This window comes from Suricata suricatta, chromosome 5, assembly GCF_006229205.1.
Source record: "Suricata suricatta isolate VVHF042 chromosome 5, meerkat_22Aug2017_6uvM2_HiC, whole genome shotgun sequence".
Lineage (NCBI taxonomy): Eukaryota > Metazoa > Chordata > Mammalia > Carnivora > Herpestidae > Suricata > Suricata suricatta.
In genome coordinates, this window is record NC_043704.1 from 2,015,808 (window position 1) to 2,021,562 (window position 5,755).

Consider the following 5,755-nt stretch of genomic DNA (forward strand, 5'->3'; position numbering starts at 1 on the left):
TGGTCTCTGCCGCTGGCCACGTGTGGGCACTTGACATGGAGCTGGGAGGATTAGGTGCTGAGTTTTAAATTTTATTTACTTTTAATTAATTAAATTTAAAGGGTTTTTTTCTGTCTTTATTTTTATTTTAAGAGAGAGCAAGAGACCGAGAGTGAGCGGGGGAGGGGCAGAGAGAGAGGGAGACACGGAATCTGAAGCCGGCTCGAACCCACAGACTGCGAGATCATGACCTGAGCCAAAGTCGGACGCTCAACTGACTGAACTGCCCAGGCGCCCCCGATTAATTAAATTTAAACGTAAGTAGCCATACACAGCTAACGGCTGTTCTATGGGACAGTGCAGGTGACTACACATCTAAAGTTCAGGAGAGAGGCCCGGAGGGTGGCGTAATCGGGGATTCATGCATATGTACAGAGTTACCGTGTGCAAGTATATATGGAACCCTGGAACGTATAGACGGAATTTTAGTATATGTGCTTTTTCCTGGGAGGCAAATAACCCACGATTTTGTAAGTCTCGTAGAGGGGTCTCTAGCCTCCAGAGTTAAGAGAAGCTCCAGCCCGGGACGCCTGGATGGCTCGGTCGGTTGGGCGCCTGAGTCTTGATTTTGGCTCAGGTCATGGTCTTGCGGTGCGTGGGTTTGACTTCCACATCAGGCTTTGCACTGACCACGTGGAGCCTGCTTGGGATTCTCCGTCTCCTCTCTCTCTCTCTGCCCCTCCCCTACTCGTGCTCACGCGTGCCTGCTCTCTCTCAAAAATAAACTTTTTTAAAAAAGAGAGAGAAACTCTAGGCCCTTGAGAATCCTGGGTGTCGCCTAGTGGGTAAGAATCCCAAGTCTGGAGGGGCGCCTGGGGGCTCAGTCGGCTGGGCGTCCGGCTTCGGCTCAGGTCATGATCTCAGGGTTCGTGGGTTCAAGCCCCACGTCGGGCTCTGTGCTGACAGCTCGGAGCCTGGAGCCTGCTTCGGATTCTGTGTCTCCCTCTTTCTGCCCCTCCCCTGCTCGCCCTGTCTCTCTCTGCCTCTCAAAAATAAATAACAAACATTAAAAAAAAAAAGAAAGAATCTTGAGAGCAGGTCAAGGGCCCGAGCCCCAAGGGGCAGCAGTGTCTGGGCGGGGCGGCAGCAGGCCCCTTGGGAGCCTGGGCAGCGACACCTGCAGGAGTCAGGGTCAGGGAGTCAGGGGACCAGACGTTCTCCAAAGTAGCTGTCACAGCAGAGGGTAGCAAGGTGTGGCCGAGAAGTGGCTACGCAGCAGGACTATGGATGGTCTTGGCCAGGAGGGGGCTGTAGGCTGAATACCAGTGTTTGGATGAATTCACGTGATTATTTGGCAACGGAACATTTTTACCTGGGAAACGGCTGATCGGCAAACCAGAAACCTCTTAGGAAGAACAGGGACTCAGAGGTGAGGCCAGGTAAGTGACAAGACAGACACCAGTTCAGCAGGCGGTATCTTATCCAGAGGGTGCGGCTGCAGGGCATGGGCCAGGGAGGGTGACTCCTGAAGAGTTGGAAGGTGCAAAGAAGACGTCAGCTGTGGAGCCTCTGGGAGAAGCGGGAGAAGTCAGGGTAGTGTCTGTGCCTGGAAACTGAACTGAAATACAAAGCTGCGTTACAAGGAATTAATGTGGTTACTAGACCCGGGGCCACCAACATCATTCCTCCATCTGTCCTCCCCTGACCCGTCCGTCTGTCCATCCGTCCATCCGTCCATCCATCCGTCCGTCACTCGTCCATCCGTCCGTCCATCACTCGTCCATCCATCCATCCGTCCGTCCATCACTCATCCATCCATCCATCTGTCCATCCATCCGTCCATCACTCGTCCATCCGTCCATCCATTAACCATCCATCCATCATCCTTCATCCATCTAACCATCTATCTGTCCATCTATCCATCTGTCCATTCATCACTCATCCACTCATCACCCACCCATCCATCCACCCATCTATCCAGGCATCCAAATATCTTTCATCTAATCATCTGCCCATCCAACCATCCATCCATCCATCCACATGTCTGCCCATGCATGTATCCATCCATCCATCATTCCTCCGCTCATCCATTCAGTCATCCATTTACCCATCCGTCTATCTACCCATCCAAATATCCTTCATCCAGTCATCCAGTCATCCAGCCAGCCAGCCAGCCATCAACTCATCCAACCAACCAACCATCCATCCATCAGTCCATCCATCTATCCATCCATCTGTCCATTCATCCAAATATCTTTCATCCAACTATCCATCCATCCATCTCCCCACTGTCCACCTGTCCATCTATCCACCTACCCATCCATCCACCTGTCTATACACCCATCCCTCCATCCACCTATCTGTTCATCCATTATCTGATATTTTGGGGCATATCTGATATGCCAGTTAATGAAGCATGTACACAGGCATAGTTGAGAAGACAGATCTCCACTAAGAAGTCTACCAAACACCTAAAGCTCAACATGTTTCCAGCTGGACTCATTTTCTCCTCCTCTCACCCCCAGACCTTTATCTGCTCCAGCCTTTAGTGACTGTTAGTCATCCTCACCGTAAGTCTGCATGGGTGGGCCTTGGTTCTCTCTCTCTTACTCTCACATCCATTCTAGTTCCTTGGCTTCTCTCAACTGTCTCTGCTCCTCTTGGTCAGGCCTCAGGGCACCTGGGTCACCGCAAGGGTGCGAACGCTATCATCTTCTCTGCTCAGCTGCCGTAGCAGAAGACCACACAGGGGATGGCTAATGAATGACAGACATGGATGTCTCCCAGTTCTGGAGGCTGGAAGTCCAAGGGCAAGGCGCCAGCAGATTGGGTGTCTGGCTATCGTGAGCATGCTGTGAAGGCACACACATGAGGTGTGTCTGTCCTGACAGCAGCCGTATTCAGTCCTAACGCCAAGCTGACCTAACTGTAAAGCAGATTCAGGATTCTAAACTCAATGACTTTCCACTAAGCGTTTAAGAGGGCTTCTTATACCTCACACAAAGCAGAGCACAAGACAGGCCCCGTGACAAACCAGATACAACAAGGGGTACAAAGTGAACCAACCAAATGCAAGGTCTGTGGGCGGTTGAGATAAGGCCTCCGCCAGGTCCGGGTCAGCGCTGGGCGCTCACCGCTTATTACCGTCAAGCAGCGAAGAGTCTCCGTCCTGTTGGGGACGAAATGGGCAGAGCCTTTGGCGGAAGCTGCCCTTTTCGAAGTGGTCAGGCACAGAGGGGTCCTGTCTGAGGAGTCTGACGGTTTGCTGCAAAAACCCTCCCTTTTGGAAGGGCTGCCATCAGCCTCAAGCCTGCAGACCTCCTCTGCTCCTGCTGGTTATCAGTTCCCGGGAGTCTCCAGCTGGTGCTGGTCTGGGTGGTGTCTGGTCCTACCTCGACCCGTGGCTGCTGTGTCACTGCTGATGGAAGTTGCTGCTTGGCATGAGTGACTCTGTCCTGCTCCCTGCACTGGCCACGGCCCACTTTCTTGTTCAGAAATGGCATCTTCTCACTGTGTCCTCGCAGCAGGGAAGGGGCGAGGGCGCTCCCTGGGGCCGCCTTCATAAGGGCATGAACCCCAGTCATCTGGGCCTGGTCACCTCCCAAAGGCCCCCCCTCAGACCACCATCACCTCCGGGGGGAGGTTTCCACACATGAACTTCAGGGCGCACATGCAGACCCTCGCAGCCCGCTCCCGGCCCCCCAGATTCACGTCCTACTCGCATGAGTTTTAACTCAGTCCAGCATCTACTCCAAAGAGTAGATCTAGACTACTCTAGATCTCACCCAAGTCAGGGGTGGGGGAGCCCCCAGATTCCTCTCCGGCTGTGAGCTGTCCCGCATGCAATGGTGGGGCACAGGGGAGGCCCTCCCACTCCCAAGGGGAGCAGCCAGGAAGAAGGAAGGGGTGACAGGGCCGAGGAGGTCCAAACTACAAGGGAAGAGAGTTTGAGGCTTGAAGCATAGAGAAGAATCCTCTGGCCGGGTCCTCGGCCCTCCAGGACCCGCCCCAGCTTTGCTAGGTGGGGGTTAGTTCTCCACCGCTCAGGCCAGCCCTGCCCTCCGGGCTTTGGGTGGTCCTAGCCGGGTGTGATGCTGGGCCAGGACCCTCCCCTCAAGGTGGCTCTTGGGAGGGAGCCATGGACACACGTGAGCCACAGCTCTTCCTGGAGGCCCCCTCCTTTGAAGTCTAGGTGGAGGCAGCCATGCCCCCAGGGCTCTGCTGGGGCCACGCTGGGAGCCACACTCGGGCCCCCCCAGGGTTGGGGAAGTGCTGCACCGGCCGGGTCCTGGGGGCGCTGCTGCTGCTCCTCCTCCTCTGTCTGAAGCCGCCTGCCCGAGGTGTGCACCTGGCCCGGGAGGGGACCAGCCGCCCAGACGCCCTTCAGCGTCCTTCCCCTTCATCTGCCCCTTCCAGACGGCAGCGGCCCCTCACCACTTCATTAATGGTCACCCGAACACACCCTTCGTGTCCTCATTTTGCAATATGCATCGGCTTGGGGTTTTCCAAATCTTAAAGTTCTGCTTTCTTTCTGATTAGCAAGTCCGTCTTTCAGTTACTTCCCTCTTCTCTTTTCCAAGAAGCCCCCAAGAGAAGCCAAGCCACGCCTTCAACACGTTTCTCAGAAATAGCTCCAGCCAGGGGCGCCTGGTGGCTCGTCCGTTGAATGTCTGCCCCCTGATTTCAGCTCAGGTTGCAATCTCATGGTTGGCGAGTTCAAGCCCCCCATCAGGCTCTGTGCTGACAGCACACAATTGAGGGGGCTGGAAGTCCAAGATCAAGATGGCGGCAGGTCCGAGGTCTGGTGAGAGCCCCCTTGTGGCTGGTAGACCGCCACCTGCTCCCCACGTCCTCAGGTGGGGAAGGGGCAGGGATATGTCTGAGGTCCTTTTCAAAGGGCGCTAAACCCAGCATGGGAGGCCCCACCCTCATGACCTAATCACCTCCCAACGACTTCACTTCCCAATACCACCACAAGAGGGGGATAGAATTTAACAAACCGGGGGTTAAACATTCAGTCCGTAGCACTTGGTAGTGAACTTCCCTAGGCTTGGTTTCCATGTATTAATGGGACCTGTAACACTCACCCTGGAGACTGGTGCAGAGCTTGGCACTTACCCGTAGATGCTTCTGGAACAGTAACTCCTTTACCGCTGAGCTGTGTTCCGAGTGTGTGTTCACATCCCTCCTACACTATGGGCTCTGGAAGACCCTGTTCTGCCTTTTCCTTGATTCCGTGCTACAACAGAGTGTAGTCTTGTTTTTTTTTTTAATGCTTTTTTTTTTTTTTTGAGAGAGAGAGAGAGACAGAGTGTGAGCAGGGGAGGGGCAGAGAGGGAGAGCGAGACACAGAATCTGAAGCAGCTCCAGGCTCTGAGCTGTCAGCACAGAGCCCCATGCGGGGCTCGAACTTTCAAGATCATGACCTGCGCAGAAGTCGGACGCTTAACCGACTGGGTTAAGGACAGACCATGGTCTTATTTGCAATTCTGAAGTACAAAAAGCTCTGAAAACAGAAAGCTATGGGTTTCTTTCTTTCTTTTGACTTCTTTCTGTAAGTTTGGTGCCAAAATTCAACTTGCTGCAAAGCTGACCTGACCCGAAGGGCAACGTCCCAGTGACTCTGCTGGGCACGGATGCTGTGTGTGTTTTAAATTCTAAAACGGGCTTTTCCGTTGGTGACTTTGGGTTCAGTTGCACTAGGCATGCCTTAAAGAGAGTGACAGGTAATCCCCTGCTTCCTGTGGAGGGACTCGTGAGATGCTGTCCTTGTCAG

The 5,755-nt window shown here is 54.0% G+C and overlaps 1 protein-coding gene across 1 annotated transcript in view; it reads left to right on the forward strand.

Annotated features, from left to right (window-relative positions):
• The first annotated feature begins 233 nt into the window (after positions 1–233).
• Positions 234–5,755, forward strand: part of CRYAA (crystallin alpha A) — a 34,345-nt gene continuing 28,823 nt past the window's right edge. The window contains exon 1 of the mRNA XM_029938840.1: positions 234–296. The gene's annotated coding sequence lies outside the window, so the exon portion shown is untranslated. The remainder of the gene's footprint in view (positions 297–5,755) is intronic.